The following is a 26323-nucleotide window of genomic DNA, read 5'->3' on the forward strand; positions in this document are numbered from 1 at the left end:
TCTTCCTGTTTCAGTTTTGGTAGTGTATATGTTTCTAGGAATTTGTCCATTTCTTCCAGATTGCCCATTTTATTGGCATATAATTGCTCATAACATTCTCTTATTACTGTTTTTATTTCTGTTGTGTTGGTTGTGATCTCTCCTCTGTCATTCTTGATTTTATTCATTTGGGTCCTTTCCTTTTTCTTTTTGATCAAAGTGGATAGTGGTTTATCAATTTTGTTAATTCTTTCAAAGCACCAGCTTTTAGTTTCATTGATTAGTTCTGTGTTTTGGTTTCGATAGCACAAATTTCTGCTCTAATCTTTAGTATTTCCTGCCTTCTGCTGGTTTTGGGTTTTATTTGCTGTTCCTTTTCCAGCTCTTTAGTCATAAGGTTAGGTTGTGTATCTGAGATCTTTCTTCCTTCTTTAGGAAGGCCTGGATTGCTATATACTTTCCTCTTATGGACCGCCTTTGCTGCATCCTAGAGGTTTGCGTTGCGGTGTTATCATTTTCATTGACTTCCATATACTTATTAATTTCTTCTTTAACTGCTTGGTTAGCCCATTCATTCTTTAGTAGGTTCTTCAGTCTCTAATTATTTGTTACCTTTCCAAATTTTTTCTTGTGGTTGATTTTGAGTTCATGGCATTGTGGTGTGAAAATATGCATGGTATGATCTCGATCTTTTTGTACTTACTTAGGGCTGATTTGTGTCCCAGTATATGGTCTATTCTGGAGAAAGTTCCATGTGCACTGGAGAGAGTGCATATTCTGTTGCTTTAGGATGAAATGTTCTGAATATATTTGTTAAGTCCTTCTGGTCCAGTGTGTCATTCAAAGCCATTGTTTTCTTGTTGATTTTTTGATCAGGTGATCTGTTCATTGTTGTGAGTGGGGTGTTGAAGTCTCCTACTATTATGGTATTCTTATCGATGAGTTTCTTCATGTTTGTGATTAATTGATTTCTATATTTGGGTGCTCTCACAATTGGCGCATAAATGTTTACAATTGTTAGGTCTTCTTGGTGGATAGACCCTTTGATTATGAAGGATATAATGCCATTCTGCATCTCTTGATGCAGTCTTTATTTGAAAGTCTAGATTGTCTGATATCACTATGGCTACTCCGGCTTTCTTTTGTTGAACATTAGCATGATAGATGGTTCTCCATCCCCTTATTTTCAATCTGGAGGCGTCTTTAGGTCTAAAGTGGGTCTCTTGTAAAAAGCATATAGATGGATCTTGTTTTCTTCTCCATTCTGTTACCCTATGTCTTTTGATTGGGGCATTGAGTCCATTGACATTTAGAGTGAGTACTGAAAGGTAGGAGTTTATTTCTATTATGATGCTTGTAGAGTTGGAGTTTATGGTGGTGTTCTTTGGTCTCTCTAATCTTTGTTGATTTTGGTATTTATGTATTTATTTATACAGATATATTTTCATCTTTTCTCCCCTCAGAGAGTCTCCCTTAAAATTTCTTGCAGGGCTGGTTTAGTGGTCACAAACTCATTTAATTTTTGTTTGTATGGGAATCTTTTTATCTCGCCTTCTATTTTGAATGACATCCTTACTGGATACAGAATTCTTGGCTGCATATTTTTCTGGTTTAACACACTGAATACATCCCACCACTCCTTTGTGGCCTGCGAAGTTTCTGTGGATAGGTCTGCTGTGAACCTGATCTGTCTTCCCTTGTAAGTTATGGACTTTGTTTCCCTGTTGGTTTTATGATTCTCTCCTTGCCTGAGTACTTTGTCAATTTGACTATGATGTGCCTTGTTGATGGTCGGTTTTGGTTGAATCTAATGGGAGTCCTCCGTGCTTCCTGGATTTTGATGTCTGTGTCTTTGCCCAGGTGAGGAAAGATTTCCGCTATGATTTGTTCACATAACCCTTCCATCCGTATTTCTCTCTTCCACATCTGGGACCCCTATGATTCTCATGTTTTTCCTTTTAATGAGTCACTGATTTCCGTAATTCTTAAATCTTGCTCTTTTGCCTTAATCTCCCTCTTTTTATCTGCTTCATTATTCTCTATAAGGTTGTCCTCTATAACCCTGATTCTCTGTTCTGCCTCATCCATCCGTGCCACCGCTGCATCCATCTGTTATTGCAGCTCAGTTATAGCATTTTAAATTTCATTCTGGCTATTTTTTACTTCTTTTATCTCTGCAGAAGGGGATTCTAATCTATTTTTGACTGCAGCTAGTATTCTTATTATTGTGATTCTAAATTCGGGTTCAGAAATCTTGCTTGTATCTGTGTTGGTTAAATCCCTGGCTGTCGTTTCTTTGTGGTCTTCCTTTGGGGTGAATTTCTTCGTTTTGTCATTTTGAAGGGAGAAAAGGAATTAATGAGTTTGCAAAAGTGAAATTAAAAGATAAAATTACAGAAATATTAAAATTAAAAATGAATCACACACACACAAATTGAATGGAATATGCTATATCCTAGGTATGTTTTGTTCTGGGTGTTGAAAGTGGTTTGACAGGTTAGAGGAAAAAATGGGAGGGGGAGAAACAAAAGTAAATAATTTGACAATTTGAAAAAATGAATACACTGAAGTAGACCAAAATGAGATGATGGGAGTAAAATAGAGTTTGAAAAAATATACAGAAAAGTAAAGAATATAGTAGAAAAAATAAAGAAAAATATTTTTAATAAAAATTAAAAATAAATGTGATTTTTTTCTTTTTCTGTATTCTAGAAAAAAGAGAGGAAACAAAAAAAGGAAAAAGATACAAAAAGGATAAAAAGGAAATCATTTGAAAATTCAAAAAGTGAATACACCGTAGTAGACTAAATTAAAATGATGGAAGTAAAATAGAATTTGAAAAAATTTACATAAAAGCAATCAATATAGTAAAAAAATTAAAGAAAAATATTTTTAATAGAAATTGAAAGTAAAAGGAAGTTTCTCTCATTCTGCATTCCAGAAAAACTACAGAAACGAAGAAGAGAAAAATAAATAAAAAAAATAAAAAGGAAAGTGTAAATTTGAAAACGGGAATACACTGAGGTAGAGTAAAATAAAATGATGGAAGTAAAATAGAATTTGAAAAAAAATACAGAAATGTAAAAAATATAGTACTAAAAATTAAAGAAAAATATTTTTAATAATAATTGATAATAAAAATATTTTTTTCTGTTTCTGCATTGAAGAAAAAGAAAAGAAGTGTAAAAGAGAAAAAGAAAAAAAAGAAAGAAAATTGACTAGATGAACTGGCTAACAGATTGAAGTAGGACTGAAATTACTTCCTTATCCCCTAGATGTCAGTCTATGTAGCTCTTTATAGTCCATAAAGTAAGCGGCAGTGAGACTTGTGTTCCTGAAGAGCCCCGTTGGCCCAGTTGGGCGGGGCTCAGTGTAATGGCTCCACTCTCCACTAGATGGCGCTTTTAGGCTCCTGGGGTGGATTGTTGCAGTGCTTGTAGGTGCGAATGCACATGCGCGGGAGAGGTGAAAATGGCGCCACCCAGGTACCCAGTCTGTTCTCCTGGATCAGCAATCGCGCACCCATCCTCTGTCTTCAGCCCTTGTCCACTCCCCGCTCCTTCACTCTCCGTGACCAGGCCCCAGGCCGCACCTCTCTCCCAAGTTTTGTCACAGACGCGGCTGTTTTCCCCGGTCCCTTACGTCCAAGGGACCGCGCCTTTGACCTGTTCTGCCCCTCTGTGGGAGGGTCTCACCAAGCAATGGCCGAATGAGCAATGGCGGAATATCGGCTGCAGCTAGGAATGCTTGCTGGACCCTGCTGTTGTCGGTGCCCTGAGACTGTGGCCAGGTGCCAGCCTGCCCCAGAAAAAGTTCGCGAGAGAGTGTAGCAGCAGCGTTTCATGGATTATGGAAAAGTCTGGCACCAGGCTTCACCCTAAACGACCTTGTTCCTGAACCAGCGAATGTGGCCGTTTTCCGGGGTCTGCTGGGACCAGATGGCTTTGGCAGTCTCCTCCAAATGTCCTTCCAGCAGTGCAACTGCCTCTCCCGGTGTGGCCTGAGAACATCCTGGACCCCACTCTGTTCCTGGGATTCTCCCTTCCCACCAGAGCACCTCCAGGTATCGAGCTGTGGAGTTGCAGCCTTTGCACTCCCCTTGTTTACAGTCTTAGTGGAATTTACATACTCTTCCTTTCTCCCTTTTTAGTTTAGTCCCTGTGGCTGTTTCCAATTTTCCACTTTCTCTCCAGCTGCTTTTGGGGAGGGGTGCTTTTCCTTTATTCTCCCCCACTCCCCAGTCTCCGTCGTCTCTCTGCCTGCAAAAGCACCTCCCTTCCTGCAGCTTCTTGCTCCCCAAGGTCCCCTCTCCACACCATGTACTTGTTGAATTCTGTGGTTCAGGTTGTGCAGATTGTTGTGCTAATCCTCAATCAGTTTTCTAGGTGTGTGGGATGGTTTAGTGTTGGTCTGGCTGTATTTCATGGACGCGAGACACACAAAAATCTTCCACGTTGTTCTGCCATCTTGTCTCCTCCCCCATCGACTGCCTAATTTTCAATTGAACATTTGAGGATATTATGCCACTCCCTTCTTTCCTGCAGGTTTCTGTGGATACTTCTGCCATAATCTTTTTTTATCTTCCCGTATTCGTTAGCAAACTCTTCTGTCTTCATGCTTATAGGGTTTTTTTAATCTGTGTATTTTGTGAATCTTACTATGTTATGTCTCAGAGTCGGCCTGCTTTTTTTTTTCTAATTTTAATGGGAGTTCTCTGTGACTCATAGATGTGGACGTCTGTTTCCTTCACCATTTAGTGGAGATTTTCCACTCTAATGCACTCAGACAAAACTTCTCCCCTTTTTTCTCCCTCTCTTCTTCTTCTGGGACTCCTTTGAAAAGAATTTTATTACACTTTATGGAGTTGCTGATTCCCTAAGTATACGTTTGTGATGCAATATTTTAATTTTCCTCTTGTTTCCTGCTTCATTTCTCACAAAATTTTATCTTCCATGTCACTTACTCATTCATCTGCTTCTTTCTGCCTTGAGTTCATTATATCCAATCAGGTTCACATCTTGGTTACAGCATTTTCAAAATTTCAGCCTGACTGGGTTTTAGGTCTTTTCCATCTGTAGTCAGGGTATTCTCATGTCTTCTAGGCTTTCTCAAGCATAGCTAGTATCCTTATGATAGTTTTTAAAAGTTCAGTTTCCTTATGATAGGTATTAAATTCTGTTTGAGGCTTCTTATTTATATGTGTTTTAATTATATCCCTGGCAATGTCATTTATGGTTTTTTCTTTTGGAATGAATTCCTCCATCACTCTGTATGTCCATGTCTCCGCTTTCTTAAGTGTTTTAGGAAAATCCTGTTATGTTTTCTGCTTCTAGAGTAGTGTCTTTTTTGAGAAATGTTTACATACTGTTGACAACCTGACATTCTGGAAGCATTTCTTGCATGTGCTGTGTGCACTGTGCTGTCATGTATTGGCTGCTGTGTCCCTCAGGTCATTCCTTTGCAGAGTTCTCCTTGCCTCCAGGGAGAGTTTTTCAACTTTGTCCATAGTGTTGTGATTTTTAACTAGGTGAGTTTGGTCTCCTTATTAAAAGAGGCTAATTCCTATGTCCCCTGGAGGTGAAGCTATGCCTCACTATATGGTCAGTAGACTTGGTGCCTGTGGGGGTATATGGTGGTCTTTGGAGGGAGGGGTGCAATGGTGGTCTGGGTTCTAGGCACTCTTTCCCTAGTAAGGAAGCACCTGAGGAAGGCAAGGGGGGTATAGCTTGGTGTCAATGGCTCAGTATCTACTGGGGGGTGTTGTGCTGCTGACTGAATTCTGTCCATGATAATTGGTGGGAGGAATATTGGCATCAGCTCCTTCTCTAGTCCCTGCAGTTGGAGTTTCCAGCCTCCCCTGTTCAGGAAGCCCTCCCACAGAGAGAACAATCTGTACTCATGGGTCCCAGGCTTCCTTCAGAACCCGGCCTTCACCCTGCCTTTGTCCAATCCATTTTCACACCTGGCAGCTGAGGTCCTTTATGTTTTATCTCAGGAGCTCTAGCTGGGTGTGAGTACACCAAATTGTATGAACTCAATGCGACAGGGACCCCACTGATCCTATGGGACAGTGTCTTGCTGTGATGGGGTTGGAGCTGGTTATCCCAGAAGGGCAGTTGCATGAACACTAGGAGCTTGGAGTTCATGGTGAGGAAGAATAAGAAGGGAGCGTTCAGTTTTCTGTCAGCAGAGGCTCCTATGCTAATGACCAGGGCAGTGCAATGGTGCCTGTCAGCTCTCCTGCCGCATGAGAGGCAATGCCCTGTCTCCCAAATGCACTCCAAGATGGTAACTGTCTCACCGGAATGACCCAAGGGATCCTCAAACCGGAGCAGTCCCTATGGGCCTCGGGGCTCCTCCTCCACAGGAGCACTGCTATGCTCACCAGGCTCCACCCCAGTGATGGCATGGACTTCTATATCTTCAGGTTTTGAACTCGGCATTTACAGCAGGTTGACTTGTCATGATTACCTTTATGTGTCATCTTGACTGCGTCATGGGTGTCCAGATTCACGACTGTTTCTGTGTATGTCTGTGATGAGTTTCCAGAAGAGATTGGCATTTCCATCCATGGTTTCTTTCTGCCTGGGCATCACCCATTCCATCATAGTTCTGAGTAGAATCAGATGCAGAGGGAGGAAATATTCCCTCATTTTTACTTCCCATGTGCTTGTTTGAACTGGAACATTGGTCTCCTCCTGCCCTTGTTCTTAGAGTTACATCATAGGCTCTGCAGGTTCTGAGACTAGACACTAGTTCAGAATCAGGCGAGAATTATACCACTGGTTTTCCTGGCTCCCCAACTTATGACAGTAGATCATGGGACTTCTCAACATATTTTGTCATGGAAAACAATGTGCTTTGGGTTCTGTTGCTCGAGGGAATCCTGACTAATACATGGAGGTGATTTATCTCTTCTTTAGAGGAATTGAATAAAGCTGTAGCTCATTTAACGTCCTGAGTAGCAAGTGCCAGGAGGGAGTGTCACGTTGTTTGATTGGGACAAGGGCTGGGTGAAGATAATGGGGAGCTGTGGGAGCTTGTGGTCCTGACTACACAGGGAGTGCATCTGGGACTCATGTAAATGTTCAGCTATTGTGCCTCAGGAAATCTGTAATTCACTCATGTTGAGGGACAGGAGGAAGCAATGCAAACAACTGTGTCTTTGTGCATGTTAGGGTAGTTTTCCTAGGAAAACAATGATCTAATTCACACAGCTAATAGGTAAGCACAGAATCCTGTGTCCAGAGAGGCTCCCTGGAGAAACTGCTGTGTGGAGAGGAAGCCCCAGACCCTGACAGGAAACCTGTCTGTAACCTCCATCTTCACCTGCTCCTGGCAACACAAAGCAGAATTGTGCATAGTGTGCGCCCCCTGGTGGTGCTGATCCCCTCCTGCAGGGAGGTTTGTGTCTGGGCTCCCAGCGAGGTCCCCTCACCCTGTCTCTTGCACAGTAATATGTGGCCTTGTCCTCGGCCCGCAGGTTGTTCATCTGCAGATACAGCGTGTTCTTTGCGTTGTCTCTGGAGATGGGGAATTGGCCCTTCATGGAGTCTGCGTAGCTTGTGCTACTTCCATCATCATACATATATGCGAGCCACTGCAGCCCCTTCCCTGGAGCCTGGCGAACCCAGCTCATTGCATATCTACTGAAGGTGAATCCAGAGGCTACACAGGTGAGTCTCAGGGACCCCCCCAGGCTGCACCAGGTTTTCTCCAGACTCCACCAGCTGCACGTCACACTGGACACCTGCAGACACAAGACATCTTGGTCAGGAAACTGTCACACATCTATTGGTCTCACTCATATCCACTCACATACTCTGTGTCTCTCATTCACCATGAATTACCTTTTAAAAGATTAACCAGAAACACCCAGCCAAACACAAACTCCATGGTGAGGTGTCTGTTCTGTCCTGATCAGAGAATGGGAACACCTGGGACTCCCGGGGCTGGGGCTGCTCTCCCAGCTGCAGAGTCTGGGATGGGCTGGTTTTATCAGCACAGAGAGGACCCCATTTGCATGTGCTCTGACATATATATCAAGCTCCAGTCTTAGATTTGATTCTTTAAAAATGAACGACAGGGTTAGGGACGCACTTGTAGTTTAGTTTGTGTAGATGGTGCTGTGACAATTTGAATGCAGTCCTGTGTGCATTTTTACAGGTCTTTCATCAACATAGATCATTTTCACTCTACAAGTATTTTACATACTTTTTGAAGTTTAACCCAAAATACTTTATTCTGTGCCATTTTCACTTGTATAATTTTGTTATTTATTTTGCATGTATTTTCATGCTGGTGTGTAGAATCACAGGTGGTTTATTTTTATTTATTTTCTTTGTTCATTTTGCATTCTGCTCTTTCCTCATTTACAAAAACTGGTTCTAATATTTTTTGTGGTATCTCTAGGGGTTTGTTATGTTTGAGATCAATGTCATCTGCAAACAAGTAATTTTCCTTCCTCCTTACTGATTTAAATGTCTTTTATTTTCTTTATTCCCTATTTTTTTCTGGTTATGTCTTCCAGTTGTAGGAGACGAAAGCTTTTCCCTTCTTTTCTTCTGGGATTTAGCCAGTGTAATGATTCAGTTGACATAAGACATATCTACAGGAGAGAATAAATTTCATTTTGCAAGTGCCTGGCCTTCCTAATGATATGACATCCAGAGAAAGGACAAAGCAGGTGGCGCTTGTGATTTTCAGACAACAAAACATTGGATTTGGCAAGAGTTAAGTTTGGGGTATTATGTTAGTCACCAAGTAAGTAGGTTTGTTTGCATAGCCTTCTTGTCCCTGTGTTCCTTATTCTGGTGCTAACGATGGTTCTTCCCTCTTGGTACACGGGAGGGAGATTTATATCCTTTTGTCAAGGGACGATGGAGAGTCTGAGTGTACTTGGACTATTTCTCAAGTGACTTTCACCCAAATAAGCAGTGTGACAAGATGACATAGTTTGAGGTGGCATATGTATTCTTCACGCTATCATGGGGAATGCTTATGTTATCATTGCCTGGCTCCTGATTTGACAGGAAAGCCTTCAGCATTTTACCGTTCAATATGCTGTCAGGTGTGGGCTTTTCATAGTGGCCATGATCATGTGGAGGTAATTTCCTTCAGTTCCTTTTTAATTGGGTTCTTTTAAATGATGAACATGTGTTGAATTTTGTCTAATGTTTTTTTGAATCAATTAATGATGGCTTTGATTCAATCATTCCCTCTGTTAATGGAGGACATCACATTTATGCATCTGTGTATGTTGAAGGATCCTTGCATCCCTGGATGAATCACACTGGATTATGTTGTATGATCCTCTCAATGTTCGGTTGAATTCAGTATGCTCAGATTTTGTGAAGGAATTTTGCATGTATGTTCTTTTGAGATAGTGACCTGTAGTTTCCCTTCTTGTGGTGTCTTTCTTTGGTTTTGGTGTGAAAACAATGCTGTCCTCACAAATTTCATTTGGGAGTGCTGTTTTTTTATCAGTGTTTTGTAATAGTTTGAGAAATATTGGCATTAATTCCTCTTTAAATACTTAGTAGAAGTTTTAATAAAGCCATGGACTCCTATGCAGATTTTTTGGAGGGTGAGGTTTTAGATAGAGAAATCTTGTTAATTTTTCTTTTGTTCATTTTGTATTTTTCCATGAAACAGTCTTGGTGGACTACATTATGGCATAAAATGTGTAATTTGTTCTTGGTGATCTAATTGTTGGCCTATACATACCTAAGTTTTTCTTTAATGATCCTTTTCATGTCTTTAGTTCAGTTATGTCTCCTCTTTCAATTCTGATTGCATTTGTTTGAGTCTTCCCTATTTCCCCAGGCTACCGATTTGTTTCAAATTTTGCATACTTTTCCAAATACAAATTTTTATGTAATTGATTTGTTTTCGGTATTTGTGATAGTCTCTATTTTCTGTCTGCTTTATCTTTTTATGTTATTTTTATGTTTATCTTTTTATGTCAATAAAAATGCCAATGAGTTTTTTAAGGAACCTGAAAAATATACAATTCATATGAAAGCACACAACACATGGAAGCAACAAAACAATCATGACGTCGAGAGAACCTGGAGACATCACACTTCTCTCTCTCTCAAGATATTGCAGAGGTACATTAACCAAAACAGTGTGCTGCTGGCATCAAATGAGACATTTAGACCAGTGGAGCTCATTACAGAGCCCAGAAGTAGAAGTTTGCAGATGCAGTCAGCAAATCCTCCACGAGATTTCCAACAATGCAGTGTGGGGGGAGGATAGTGTCTCTTAAACATGGTGTTGACTAGGGGCACCTGTGTGGCTCGGTAAGTTAAGCATCCCACTTCCACTCAGGTCATGATCTCACGGTTGTGGCTTCGAGCCTCACATCAGGCTCCTGCTGACAGCTCAGGGCCTGGATTCTGTTTCTGCCTCTATCTCTGTGCCTCCCTACTCATGATCTGTCTCTCTCCCTCAAAAACAAAGTAAAAATTAAAAAATAGTATTGATATATACATGCAAAATAATAACATTTGGCCATAATCTTGCTTCATACATATACGTCGACACAAAAAAATCTCAAAATGGATGAAGGATTAAGAAGAACACTTGAACCTAAATGCCTTCAAAGAAAACATGAAAGATAAACGTGATGACATTCACTTGAGAATGATTGATTTGATATAAAAGCAAAGTCACAGAGAACAAAGCAGGCAAGGGGGACTACACCATACTAGAAAAGGGGCAAGCAAATATTTGCAGAGCTAGAAGGCAGTCTATGGGAGGGTAGACATTACAATAAAAAAATATTGAAAGGAGTTAATATCCACAATGCAGGAGGGACAATAAGGTGTTCTCATTTCCCTGCCATCAGACCACACCTCAAGCTTCCCCCTTTCCCTAATGGAGACCCACCTCCATTCAAAGTGCTCCTCAGAGGATGAGTCTTAAAGATGTGCCCACTAGTGTCTGGGCCTCACATGCACAAGAGGATGGATTGCCCCCAGTGCAGAGCCTGTGCTCAGGGGGCCTGAGAAAGGAACTGCCCCCACCCATCAGTAGCCAGATGCCCTGTCTTGCTGCAGAGGGAGGACCTGACCCTGTGATAGACTCTGTTACCGCAGGATGTTCTTGCTTTACCTCCTCGCCGTGTGACACCCCGATCTTGTGAGTAAAGAAAGAACAGAATTTGATTCAGAAGGCAAAGCTACTGATTTGTACAATGTAGGAACCATAAAGTCTTTTGTCATCTATTACACCCCCCCCATCTTTTGTCCCTAACTGGGCTGCCGCTCATGCCTCAATTCCTGGTGATGAAGATGCATTACTGGAATGAACATCTGCTCAACTTTCTTGTCAATGCCATTGCACTCTGATTCACAAGTTCTCTTTTCATGTATGCTTGGGGAAGGCAACTAAGTTGGGCTCAATTATACTCCCAAGTTCTTGAAGCCAACTTACATTCTGTGCCTTCACCCAAGGCTGCATCTTGTTTAGTATGTCTAGTATGTCCCTGACTTGTCACTCTATTACCAAAGGAATCAGGGAGCCCTTGCAGACTCACCACCCTCCTAAAGCACTAGCCAGACAGGGCCATACACCCTCTTGTCTTCTTAATGTCCACGGTTGCAAACAGCTACTGCCAACGAGGACTATGTCACAGTGCTTCAAAACTCCCCACAAAGTGTCTTGTCAGTTTTTCACATCCCTCTCACTGGTACAAAAATGCAGTTGCATAAGCTTCTAAGGAAACCTGGCTACTGCTTCCCAAGGACCCCTAACTTCACTGCCTTTGCTCTGTCTCTGTGAGCCCCTCACCCCTACCTGATGCTGCCACAGATTTCTTTTCGTGGCTTTCAGAGTCATTAACCTACTTTAAAATGTTAATATTAGCTCTGTGCACACCCCAAACTCTCAGCTGTCTGAATATCAATAACAGGTTTCACCTCTCATTCCATGGAAATGGAGTGGCTGCAGGTATCCTGCGACAACCTGTGCCTCTTGAATATGTCCTATAACTTTCTTCCCATGAAAATTAGACCTTGGGTCATCAGGCCCCACTGCATGCTTGCACCCCCACAACTGCTGTCTGGATACATTAGGATCCCCACTCACCTCTGTATTCCTCTCTGACAAGTTTGTAATTTCCAGGCCCACCACCTACCTACCAGCAGGCCACTGACCAACCCCTCCATCATCTTGTGTCATGTTAACAGTTTAAATCGGGTTATCCCACTCCCCTCCCTAAAAAGGGAGACCTGGGGTACCTGAGTGGCTCAGTTGGTGGGCGTCCTACTTCAGCTCAGGTCATGATTTTGCGGTTTGTGAGTTTGAGCCCTGCATCGGGCTCTGTGCTGTCAGCACAGAGCCTGGAGACTGCTTCAGATGCTGTGTCCCCCTCTCTCTCTGCTCCTCCCAACTCACACTCTTTCTCTCAAAAATAAATAAACATTAAAAACATTTAAAAGGGGAGACCCTACTTCATTCCACACGATTGCCCTCAGCTACAGGAATGGTTTCTGGGACATCTGGTGGTCAACCCTGAGTTCTATTTTAAAAAAAATTTTTTTCTTTAACATTTATTTCTTATTGAAAGACAGAGAGACACAGGGTGTGAGCAGGGGAGGGGTAGAGAGAGGGGGAGACCTAGAATCTGAAGTAGGCTCCAGGCTCTGAGCTGTCAGTCCAGAGCCCGATGTGGGGCTTGAACTCACAACCTGCGAGATCATGACCTGAGCTGAGATCCGTAGCTTAATCAACTGAGCCACTCAGGTGCCCCGCCCTGACTTCTATTTTGTGACAGCTTCTGTATGTGGGGAAACATAGGAACCACTCAGGCCAGTGTCCCTACTAGAAGTACTCCAGGCGTCCTCTCTGCCTGCTGTAAAATCAGTCTAAGCCACCGGGCTCCCAGGTTTTCCCAAGCTTGCACATCTGCAAAGGGAAAGACCGCCACTGTTCACAGGCATTCCAGACATGCCCTGGAGTCTTCAGGGCTGTTGGCACCCTCTGGAAATCCCACAGGTCCTAACCGCCATGAGTACCAGAGGACAGAGGACATTTTTCCAGCAGGCCTATAATTGCTGCCCTATTATACGCAACTGATCTTTCTGCTAAAATTGCTAACAGTCACTCTCCAGCCCAAACCGTGAGGAGACTGCCACTGTCTCTCCAGCGACTGGCAGAGCTCACAAGGCTGTCAAATACACAGCCAAGATCAGAGGCCCCTGTCCTTTCCTTCACTTTAGAAGCCTGCCTTTTTCCCTGACTTGGACTATTGTTTATCATGTAAGTTCCTCACAATGGGAAAAGACAGGTGGACAGATAATGATCAGATGGGGTGTACATCGGGGTTGAGTGGGCCTCCTGAGGCCCCTTTCTTCTCTCCTTTGGTCTTGCACCAACCCCATCAGATGGGATAAGTAAGAAACTGAGAGACAGTGGGTTCTTCCCAGGCATCCACTAAACCTCTGACTAAATTATTTCCCAGGGCACTACTTGTAAATCTCTCCAAGTTTTGTATAATATCAGCAGGCCCCAGGGAGTCCCTCTAGCCCCTCCCTGCCCACTGGGGCTCTCCAGATGGATTTGACAAATTGGCTTCCTCTTTGGTTAATGGCTGCATGTTTGGTGGATGGACTGATGCTGTCTGACTGGACATGCCAATGCCACGACTGTGGTGAAGAATGTAATGCCTGAAATGGTTCCTGGATTTGCCATTCCATTATGGATTTAGCCAGACCAAGGAACTCACTTCAGCACATAGACAAACTATGTACTTGCAAAGACTTGGGGGTGATAATTAGAATTTCATACCCCACATCATCCTTAATCATCACAGAAGAGGACGATGAGGATATGTGGATTAGGGGAACAGATATGGAACATGAAAAACTAGACACAAAATTCCTTCAGGAAAAATCCGCCTGGAAACTGGCCTGGAACATCCAGAATCATTGTCCTTGGCCCTTAATGAGATTTGGAATGCTCCAAATAGCAGGCAGGGACTGACCCCCTTTGCAACAGTATTTTCGAAAGGAATCCTTAACCCTTTCTTTACTGATTGAGTGAACTTCATGATAACTTATATGACCAAGTTGATGCCATGCATAGCCATGTCCAAGAACTAACAGGTGCACTTGGGTCATATCATCCACAGACAATAAGAAAATGGCCTCTGCCACTGACTAGCCTTGCCACCCTTTCTACAGAATATGGGACGCTCATCAGGTCTTCAGAGAGCACCCAGTGCCACCTCACTGAGAAGGACCTTATGACGAACTCCTAACCGACTACACTGCCATCAGAATTAGGGAAAGATTCCTCTGGATTCACGCAAGCTGCACAAAATAGTTCCAGATCGCCATTGTCAAGACCGTGGATGACCATCCCCACGATGACCATTGGTAAGGATTCCCAGAGCCAATTCCCAGGCTCCGGAAGCACATGGCATCACATAGTAGGTCATGGATCAAAAAACTGCATTTCCACCTAGTTTCATTTTCCGGCTCTTTCCTGTCAGGAAAAAAAAAAACTTTTTAAAATAGAGCCTACCCTTTCCCCCACTATTAAAAGACTGACTACATTTCCTGCTCTCCCTCTGAACCTCTATGACTGTCTGTCTTCAGACTGCATCTGCCCCATTCACCTGTGTAGTTATCTCAGCAGGTCAGACACAGACCCCTACACAGGTTTTCCAAGTCCTGTCTACATTAAATAATCAGTCTGATTGTCAGTTGTTTTGACATCAGGATAGCAAGTAAGCCCCCAAAGTAGTGTTATTTCCTGCCAATGCAAGCAGGTGAATGCACCATGTGGATGGACAAATGGAAGGGTGTGGTATCCACAACCAGCACGACAATGTCACTCTGCCTTTCCTTCCACTGCATTGATTGGGACCACAACTTTGATGGAAGCTTCAGGATGGTCCTTTGCTCAGGTGAAGTATTGGGAGAGAATATTTCCCTTTGTATGAAGACAGTCATGGTGCTGGGTTCTCTCTCTCGGTGACATAGCAAGGCAACCTGGTGCCAGATGGTCACTAGGTGCTCCAGCATAACCCCCATGGCACAAACACTTTCCAGATCCCAAAATGTTTCATTGGCACTCAGACTACCTGTGCATCAACTGGCATATCTCAGCCACTTCCAGGTAAGGCTGCCTAAATGCACAAGTCTAATGAGAGTAGACCGAAAATCTGGAGTAGCTCAGTCAGGTGACAAAACCCACCTTATAGCTGGTGAAGGGCTGCAGGCCTCCCATGTCTCACAAATCTTTAGGAATGGATGATAATTGACCAGTGACAGTGACCCTCAATTGCCCAGACCAGTGGGAACTCATGACAGGCTCTACATGAGCTGGTCAGCCTAACATCTTGGCACATTTGGACTGTTAGGAATTCCCAAGGCAGCATGATGGAGATGTACAGGTTGAGAGCAGACTGTGGCTGGGACTCCTTGGTCATCGATGCTGAATGGGACATACTGGCTAGCTCAGTCACGACAGAGTCTCCCCTGTGGCCCTTGAGATACCCTCATCTGCCTAGACAGTCTTGGGAATGTGAGCCATCTTATGGACAGCTGGGAATTTACATTTCAGTAGTCAACTGTAAAGTGCCACCTGTTAGGAGGGGGCTTTAATGCCCATCAAGTGGGCAGACTGAAAGGAGAAATGGTGTGTTTAATGTCCCCCCTCCTTCAGTAAATCTTGAAGTAAGGGGTGCAATTACTCAGTCCTCTATTGCACACAATATTGATGTGCATATACTGTCTTAATTGGATGTAGGGGGGTGCAATTTGCAGTCCTACAGACTCCTGATATGTAGCTCCCCCCAGGAAAGCCAGGCACTGGGTTTGTTCCCACTGGCCTTGATGGCATGTGAGGGCATCCACACCATTAACAAGACAATGCAGGGTCAAAGGGGCCACCATTGCTAAAAGAGATTCAGTAAAGATTCTTCCAATAGTGACATCAAAGCAATGTTGAGACCCTTCTACTATCCCTCTCTTTATACCTAGTAAGCTAAGGAGCACCACACTTATATTTGGAGGGGTTCTTGGGAAGCACTGTACCTTGGCTTCAGGGTCAATGAGAGAAATAAAGTGGTGTCTGTGTCCTACAGGGTAATTACAGAAGTATACAGGCAGTTGTCCCAGGAGGAAGGACATACTCCACAAACCTCCGGGTCCCTAGGCAGGGGCCTTGGCATCTCCCCACCCACTGGGATCCCAGCTCCCCACTACCAGGGCTGTCATGTCCAGAGAAGTGATGGCACCCACCCGAAGGGTAGGAACAGCATTCTCTCGAAGATCCCAAAGAGTCTGATCAAAGTTTCTGACTTGTGTTCAGGCTGCCTGTGATCAAGTCACTAGGGACCCCTCTTCTCAGAGCTGTGCATAAAGAGAAGTGTGGGAATCATCTCTAGAGCAAGAGATCTGGGTTGAAGTTCCACCCCTTGAATGGGGCACTGCTGGGACCCTCCTGTGGGCTCCTATCTATGGAGGTGGTGATCCCATCAGCATTTGCAGCAAAGAAGTCTTGGGCTTCTTGAAAATTCTCCTTTTCACATCTGACTATGGCATGCATGCTAATGCCTGCTACACTAAAGCTGGTATTTCCATGAATTGTATTGGCACAAGGCTTAAGATCAGAGTGGTCCTTCAAGAAGAACTCCTTAGATTCTGTTGTCAAGTGCCTCTCCTCCAGGTGAAAATGGACAAGGGCTCATGGGCACATGACATAAGGCAAAAAGAAAAGAAAACAAAACAAAACACAATACCCACACCCATTGAATTGTCCCCATTCTATCTTAGAGTTGGATTGCATCACCTGGGCTTGACCTCTCCCAGTGGGCCTGTGCTGTCGTGCCATAAGAATCCAAGTCTGGAGAATCAGAGCTTCTTTCTTCCTACCTCTGTGGACTCTGGGGCCCTGGGGAGCCTCTTCATCAAAGCCTTCCCTTTTTATATGGTCTGTGTCTCCTGATCGGTGCCTCGGTGCGATTGTGATAGCCATTTGATACAGTGAAAAGACTGGAAGCTCCGCAGGTTGTCTCTAAGTAAACAGGCCATTGATACCTTGAGCTTTTCAGTGATTTATGAATCTGGAGGACTTGGACCAATCCAGACAGCTGTAGTATGTCAAGCGCTTAAAGCAACAGCTTGGAGCCAATTGTGAGGACCCACTAGAGCCAATCAATGTCCTTGTCTCCCTCCCTTTGGACAAATGATTCCTGGAAACCTTGCATTTTCATGATGGTGTAGTGCCTGTCACCATTTCTCTCTTTCACACTGGTCCGTGGATATGTTGGTGTGGTGGTCTTGACAGGGAGGACCTGGGATAGAAGTTAGCTCTTCCCAGACACGTGTGCTGAGGCCTCCCACACTAAGGTGTTCCCCACAACACCTGTCAAATAGGGAGCCATTGTCAACAGCAGTGAGGAATACAGCCTGTCCTCCACCCAGGAGACATGATGCTCCTGGTAGAGTTGCCTCTGTCACTAGGTAGGCATGGCTAAGCAAACACAACACCAGGGTACTGGTTGCAACACAGTGGACCCAGCAGCTGGCGTCTTCTTCGACACTAATCTAGGGATATGGTCCTTCGGTGTCCACCAATATCTCACTTGGAGATGAGTAGGAAATACACACCTCTGGAACCCCAGGATGGTGCCTGATTGTTGGTCTCTGCAGGGAGTCTGACCTTTTATGGCACTGATAACTTAGGATGGGGGTTTCTGGCAACACCTGGCATCAGCCCAAAGCAAAGCTACAGACCACCAGCAAGCTCCTGCTCCTTCCCAGAGCAGCTGAGATGTGGGGGTGAGGAATGAGTGAGCCATTCTCAGTGCTAACACATTGTTGGAGGGCACCATCTAGGCCCCCAATCCCATCCCTGGGGACAAATGTGTTGGGGACCCCAGCTGTTGTACAAAATTAAGAACATGTAGACTGTATCCTGCTGAAGGAATAGGCAAGAGCCATTGCTCAGGGGGTGGACAGGCGGCTCCCTAGGCATCTGAGCTCTGGCTTTGGATACATGAGATGCATGGGGCCCTCCTGACTCAAGGTGCGGTTTCAGTGCACCCCCAGCAAAGGAAATGGAGGCACAGGATTTATGACTCACAGGGCCCAGAAGCAAGGGTACACAAGGACCTTGGGAAGGGCAGGCCTCCTTCCCACAGTCCCAGTGATCAGGACATAGAAAACAGGGTAGCAAGTACCTGATTACTTGAGAATGGATGGGGCTGAAGTCCCTAACTTTTCACAGGCTCACCTCTGTGTGGTTATTCGAGAAGGCTCTCAGAAAACCCAAGTGGGAATCCTAGGCAGATCCTTATCTAAGGTTAAACTCACTGAAAGGTAGGCAAGAGAAAGAGAGCAGGGATTCACATTCATCGGGCTCCAACTGGATGCCAGAGTCATCCATAGGCACTTGTGCCTGCCTTTCTGATTCATTTCATTGGGTGCTCCATTCAGTCTCATGGTCTCAGTCTCCCACATTTGGAAATTTGCTCTCCAGGGAGGCACAGCTTGTGCTAGGTGGAACCTAATGCCAGTCCCCTTCCCTCACAGCCCACAGACACCCCAGTGTGGAACAGGCAGTGTGGGTGGGTGGTAGCCCTCCATTATCCTGAACCCACATTGGGACTGGGGGAAAACAGATTACTTGGAGAATGAGAAAATGTTCAGTGTGCAACCGCACAGTTTTGGAGACAACTCATGAATTTGTCCCTGAAAGTGCTTGTGTGAACGTCTCTTAATTCTGGAAGCATATACCTCAGTTCAAGACCCAGATGCTGACTCAGGTCCTCTGCACATAATCTCGGGCTCAGTTTGGGCTCTTGGAAGCTTAGATATATACGTAGAGGCCACAAGCATGCAGTTTTTAAGTTTTATTTCAGCGTTCTGGTCAGTGAGCCATGAGAGATGTGTGTCAGAGCCTGATGTGCCTGTGGACCCCTGTGTCTCCTGCAGACCCCCGAAACGTGGATGTCAGCTCTGCAGCCTCATTACTGTATTTTCACACATGTGCCAGTTGGATTGTCTATAGTTGTTCAGCAGTTAGGAGGCTAATTATGGATTGTCGTCAGCAACAATCAGTCCCTTAACTTTCTCGGGGTTGATAATTTGACATTTGTGGCGACACCACAAGGAATGCAGCTATTATGGCTTAAATGGGACCAAAACCTGCTCTGAGATATAACAGGGATTCATGAGTTTGCCTGACTGGCCGCATTCTTCTTGGAGGGGTCCACTGTCTGTGCTCCCACCAGTGCCTCCTCCAGTGCACCATGGAGGATCCCAGCTTATGTGGCAATGGCAGTTCCTGTTATTGTCGCACGACCCTCTGTGACTGCATTTCTCTGGGATACAATGATAATTCAGCTGAGCCACACTGCCAGTGCAGTAGGTGTCCTGACAGAGCTTTCCAGAAGCATAGGGGGTACCAGTACTCACATGACCAATCTCGGTTGTTCCTGTGCTACGATGTGAATCCAGCCCCACACAACAGAACCCTGGATCTCAGATGGATGGAATCCAACATGCTCTTGCAGCTGAGGGAGATGTGTGACAATCCTACACTGCAGCCTTCCACACGGCACTTCTGTGTGGGAACAGGGTTCAGCGTTGAATTCCCCAAGGTCTTCTGCAGTGTCCATATCGGCTGATTTTTTAATATATGGTATAGCACACATCTTCACCTTTCCAGAATTTTTGCAAAGATTTCTTGGCAGTGCATAGTGCGGTCAGTGCAGTTCCCATGATAGCAGTAGCCCTCTTCAGTGCACGTGGTTCCAGCTTGCATATGGAAGTCATCAGGGCACTCCACAGACACCCTACAGCAGGACTCTGGAAGATCACATATATTTTGGATTGGCCTGCCAAGTGTCCCAGCATCGAAATAGGTGCAGTTTGTATAGCATCTGCCTGTATTACATTTGTCCCCAGGGGTAAAATACAATCACTCATACAGCATAGATTGCTATAGCACTGCTCTAAGGAGCTGCAGTCACAATGCTTGCCTGGGTCGGCTAAGTAGTTTCCGAAATGATTGTGGGTCAGGCTTTTATTTCAATGCACCATTTAGGTGTTGAAGGGGCACTTGCCTAATCTGCCACTGATTATGTAGTGCGTATGAATGAAGGAACACTTACTGAAAGCTTCAGGTATACAAGGGAATTGGGTCCTAATGCAGTTGGACCTTTTCTGGCAAGCATATTCATCAGTGTCAACCCACAAACCAATATATTTTGCAATCTGATGTGCTGCTATGACAGACAAGAGTAAATAATATCTGCCTAAATAACCCATCATGACGGGGCTTTGTGGATGGCATATAGTACATACAACTGGACTGAAATTAACTTCATGGGATCCATCTCAAATCGCAACTAAGGATGAATGTGGTTTAAGAATTCGAAAACCCTTGGACTCATAGTATCAAAAAAAAAAAAAAAAGGACTCTGATGCAACACATATTTGCCCATGTTAGCTAGATCTCTCCCATAAATTATCATGAAACCAATATAGTAACTTACACGAATCCCATGAAACAATGAGTCAATTAATCTAACTAGCCTTATTAAGAATTGGGCACATTTTGACACGTGGTTGACACGTGGTTGAACACACTGTATATTGTTTAGGGTCTGAGAGCAAAATTCCGTGATGGGATGACTACACATTACTAGAGATCCTGAACACTGCACTGGTATTTGCTTGAGGAACAGGGGTCCCTATCCTCCTTATATCCCAGGTTATAAGTAGGTCCCATTGCATTGGTGTCTGTCACTCTCTGAGAAACAATGTGTTCAAATGTTAGGAATCGCTGATGTGTCTGATTTCATAGGCAAGGTCATCCAACTTCATGATACCTTCAAGGCCCTGATAGCACATGTCCATGGAGACCATGGAAAGAGGAATCTCCTCCAGGTAGCCGAGGTAGTAACAGTCTGGAGGCATGGAGGGGTAGTCCATCTGAAAGGCACCTGATCATCTTGAGTCATCATCAGCAGATGTATGGGCCAAAAGGGTGTCTTGTGCCACACGTGGATAATGTGTCTCTTGGCCCCAAAACACAGGCTACAGGACAGCAAGCCAGGCATCTGAATGCCCTTGCTGTTGTGCAGCTCCTTCTTTGTAATTACCACCTCAAGGAGATGTAGAGCCATGAGGGACAACCTTGAGAACCCTGGACAGGAGCAGCACTGCCCAGAGTGCAAACTGCGAGAGGGACGCCCTCAAGGTGACCTGGCCCTCTGCCACCCTCATGCCCCTGCTCAGAGACATCTGCCAGTGTGAATGGATAAATGGAGGATCCTCAGCAAAGTGAGGTCTAGGCCATCTGACAGAACAGAGGGCTGTACCGGGTGGCCAGCACCCTGCACCTGGGATCCACTTGTGGGGTTAGGTAACAGTCCCAGGGTGTGGCATTGTGTGACCCTGCACAACAGTTCAGCTGGGGTGGATGTGGGAGAAGCAGGTGAGCCAGTTCAAGCGTGCTCACATGGACATAGTAAGGACTTGGACCCAGAGACATGGCTCTATTCAACACATTCCATCTTTCCTCCAGCTAGTGAATATGGGATATGAAATTTTAACACCCTGTGCTTCTCTACCAATTCCATGTCCTGTGGTACTGCTGGGTCACTTTCTATGGACGACTGCTTTTCCTCATTATGGAGACCAATGCTTCCTACTTCCTTGGGATGTGGAGGTGGACATTGTCAATTTTACCTTTATAGGCGACTAAAAAAATAGCTTTGTCGTTTTTCATGTCTCATTCTGGTTAGACATTAGTTTTCAAGCCATTTGATCCTTTTGGTTTTTGGTTTGAAGCTTCCTCTGAGTTTACTGAGGAAACATTTCCCAGTATTCTATGTCATGATTGGTGAAGTACAAGGTTGTATTTTAGTATTTTTTTATGCCAGCTGGGGAGAACAGAAAGTACTGCTGACCATGTGTGAGCCCCAGGGGTTTTCCACTCTAATCCCTTCTTGGGGTTCTTTCCTGGCCTCTGGCAGTCTCCTCCCATGCATGTGTGGTTCCCTCCTCAGCTGGAGATGCCAGGGAGTTGAGGTAACTTTGGCAGCTTGCACCATGGAGTCTGCACATGATGAAAACACGTTATCAACCATGGAACTCCCTTGTTTGATTAAATATGCTCTCCTCCTTTAAAACCCCCTGTGTCAGGGAGAAACCTCAGAGTTGGCTTTTGGACAGGAGTCTGCATTCTCACCAGTGGCTGGCCTTGTGCATAAAGCTCAAATTCCTTTCCTACCAAAACTAAAACTTTGAATGTTGACCTTTCCAGCAACAGGCAGCTGAATTCGGGTTTTGATAACAATAAAACAGAGTGGAGTGGCAGTTGCCAGGGGCTGGCAGCGAGGCGCAATGAGGGTTAGATATCAAGGGGTGTGATTTTCTGTTATGGAAGACGACTAAGTTCTAGAGGTCTTCTCCACAACATTACACGTGTAGTTAACAATATTGTACTGTACGGTTAAAATTTAGTGAAGAGGGTGGATCTCAGTTTCAGTGAGATCTTACCACAATACACTAGTTTTGCTTCTCACACAAAGTATGCATGGACACACACTCTGTACTGATAAGTGAAAATAATTTTAAAAAATGTACATACTTTGGATCCTAACCCAGGGGATATGCCATTTACAAATGTCTTCTTCCATTCCATAGGTTGCCTTTTAGTTTTGTTTATTGTTTCCTTCACTGTGCAGAAGCTTGCTATTTTGAGGTACTCCCAAGAGTTCATATATGTATGTATTTAATTTTCTTGTAATGTTTTTAATTTAAATACAAGTGTGTTAACCTACAGTGTAGTATTGATTTCAGGTGTAGAATTTAGTGATTCATCACTATATATAACACCCAGTCCTCATTTCAACAAGTGCCCTCCTTAATGCCTATCTCCCTTTTAGCCCAACTTCCCCACTTCCCCTTAGTTTGTTCTCTGTATTTAAGAGTCTCTTCCTGTTTCTTTCTCTCTGTTTTTCTCTTATTTTATTTTTCCTTCCCCTATGTTGTGTTTCTTATATTCCACATATGAATGAAATCATATGATATTTGACTTTTTCTTACTGACTTATTTCACTTAGGTTAATACGTTGTTGTTCCACCCACATTGTTGTAAATGACAAGATTTCATTCTTTTTGATGGCTGAGTAATATTCCATTGTATATATTTACCACCTCTTCTTTATGTGTTCATCTCCTGATGGATATTTGGGCTCTCCCACAATTTGCTTATTGTTGATAGGGCTGCTGTAAACATTGGGGTCCATGTGCCCCTTCGAATCAGCATTTTGGTATCCTTTGGATAAATACCTAGTAAAACAATTGCTCGATCACAGGATAGTTCTATTTTTAATTTTTTCCAGGAATCTCCACACTATTTTCCAGAATGGCTGCACCAGCTTGCATTCCCACCATGTTAAATTTAGCCATCCTGACAGGTGTGAGGTGTTATCTCATTGTGGTTTTGATTTATGTTCCCTGACGAGGAGTGACAATGAGCCTCATTACACGTGTCTTTTCGCCATCTGGAAGTCTTCTTTGAAAAATGTCTATTCATGTCTTCCGACCATTTCTTCACCAGATTATTTGTTTTTTTCAGTGTCGAGTTTGATAAGTTCTTTATAGATTTTGGATACTAAGCCTTTATCTGATATGCCATTTGCAAATATCTTCTCCTATTTTGTCAGTTGCCTTTTAGTTTTGTTGATTGTTTCTTTGCTGTACAGAAGCTTTTTATCTTGAGGTCCCAATAGTTCATTTTTGCTTTTGTTTCCCTTGCATCTGGGACATGTCCAGTAAGAAGTTGTTCTGACCGCGGTCAAAGAGTTTGGTGCCTGTGTTTTCCTCTAGGATTTTGACGGTTTCCTGTCTCACATTTAGGTCTTTCATCCATTTTGAATTTGTTTTTGTGTTTATTGTAAGAAAGTGGTCCAGTTCCATTAGAGTTTCCTGTTGCTGTCCAGTTTCCCAACACCATTGTTGAAGGGCCTGTCATTTTTCCATTTGATACTGTTTCCTGTTTTGTCAAAGATTAGTTGACCATATTGTTATGTGTCCATTTATGGGTTTTCTACTCTGTTCCATTAATCTATGTGTCTCTTTTTGCGCCAGGACTGTACTGTCTTGATGACTACAGCATTGTAATATAGCTTGAAATCCAGAATTGTGATGCCTCCATTTTTTCCTTTTTTAGGATCGTTTTGGGTGTTCAAGGTCTTTTGTGGTTCCATGATAATTTTAGAATTATTCGTTTTAGCTCTGTGAGGAATGCTTGTATTATTTGACAAGGATATTTGCATTGAATTATTTGCATTGAATGTCTAGATTGCTTTGGGTAGTATCAACATTTTAACAATGTTTTTTGTTTTAATCCATGTGCATGGAATATTTTTCCATTTCTTTGTGTCTTCTTCAATTTGTACCATAAATGTCCCAGGTTTTTCAGAGTCAAGCTCTTGTAACTCTTTAGTGAGGGTTATTTCTAGGTATCTTATGGTTTTTGGTGTAATTGTAAATGGGATAAATTCCTTGATTTCTCTTTCTCCTGCTTCATTATTGTTGTATCGAAATGCACAAATTTCTGTATGTTGATTTTGTATGCTGCAGCTTTACTGGTTTATTGTATCAGTTCTAGTGAGGGTTATTTTTGGTGGCGTTTTTCAGTTTTTCTGTATATAGTATAAAATTCAATTCCAAAACTGAATGATCCTATTAAAAAAATGAGCAGAAGGCATGAATAGACTTCCCAAAATGCAACATACAGATGGCCAATAAACACATGAAAAAGATGCTCAACATCACTCATCATCAGGGAAATATAAATCAAAACTACAACGAAATATCAACTCACTCCTGTCAGAATGACTAAACTCAACTACACAAGGAACAACAGGTGTTTGTGAGGATACAGAGAAAGAGGAACACTTTTGCACTGCTTGTGGGAATGGAAACTGGTGCAGCTTGTCTGAAAAACAGCATGGGCATTCCTCAAAATGCTAAAAATATAACTACCTTATGATTGATCAATTGCACTACTAGGCATTTACCCAAAGGATACAAAAATACTAATTTAAAGGGGATTTCAACTGTATGTTTATAGCAGCCCTATCAAAAACAGCCCAGCTCTGGAAACAGTCCAAGTAAGCATTGACTTATAAATGGATAAAGTATATGTGGCATATCTACACACACACACACACACACACACACACACACACACTCATACTCATACACTGGAATGTTTCTCAGCCCTGAAAGGAATGACATTTGCTATTTGTAATGATATGGATGGAGTTAGGGAGTTAGAGAGTATTGTGCTAACTGAAACAAGTGAGCAAAAGACAAATATATGATTTCATTCATATGTAGAATTTAAGAAACTTCAAATGGGAAATGGGACAAAGAAGAGAGAAGAGCTACACCAAGAAATAAACTTTTTTCAATGTTTTTAAATTTATGTTGAGATAGAATGGGGGGAGGAGCAGAGGAAGCGGGAAGGAGAATCCCAAGCAGTCTCTTTGCTGTCAGTGCAGAAACCAAAATGGGGCTTGATCTCAGGATCCATGAAACCAAGACATGAACCCAAATCAAGAGTCTTAGACTTAACCCATGGAACATATAAACCCAACAAAACAGATTCTTACCTATACAGAACAAACTTATGGTTACCAGAGGGAAGGTGGGAGGAGGTTTGGGGAAGTATGGTGATGGGGTTGCAGGGCCGCAGTCATAATGAGCACTGGGTGTTGTATGGAAATGTTGAATCACTATATTTTACACCTGAAAGTAATACTACATTGAATGTTTACTATGTGGAATATGAATAAAATCTCAAATGATGTATTTACAGTGTCTGCAAATGGCCTTGTTGGCATACAGCCCATGAAGAAATATTTATTCCAGAAAATATACTGACAGACGGAAAAGCTAGAATTTTGAGCTAAGGTATGTGCCTTTCCTTCCCCACCCCAGCTCAGCAAATGGAAACTCCAGTGCAAGGAGCTGGGACTATAGGCATGTGCCACTGAGCCTGGCTGCAACCTCCCCTCCAGACTGTTGTATCCAATACCAGGGTTCCTGGTGACCAGCTCCTGTCCAGAGGACTCTTTCCCAGAGGGACAGGATGTCAGTGACCCTAAGCTGTTTGCTGTTGAGGCCAAGCCCCAGCAGGTGCCACTGAGATGTGGGACTCACTCATTGTTGGCAGCCCCACTCCCAGGATGGAAACTCTGCCCTGGGCACAGTCCACTAGGGATGCTGGGAGCCTGGGCGCCCCAGACCTGACTTGTACGGCAGGGGTCTCATGCCACCAGGACAAGCAAGCCTCAAAG

At 43.6% G+C, this 26323-nt stretch overlaps 2 pseudogenes; both read right to left on the reverse strand.

The window, feature by feature from the left end:
- Window positions 1–7049: 7049 nt before the first annotated feature.
- Window positions 7050–8032, reverse strand: LOC128316150 (immunoglobulin heavy variable 3-74-like; annotated as a pseudogene).
- Window positions 8033–19062: 11030 nt separating this feature from the next.
- LOC128316183 (disintegrin and metalloproteinase domain-containing protein 24-like) lies at window positions 19063–23937 on the reverse strand (annotated as a pseudogene).
- Window positions 23938–26323: the final 2386 nt, after the last annotated feature.

This window comes from Acinonyx jubatus, chromosome B3, assembly GCF_027475565.1.
Source record: "Acinonyx jubatus isolate Ajub_Pintada_27869175 chromosome B3, VMU_Ajub_asm_v1.0, whole genome shotgun sequence".
Lineage (NCBI taxonomy): Eukaryota > Metazoa > Chordata > Mammalia > Carnivora > Felidae > Acinonyx > Acinonyx jubatus.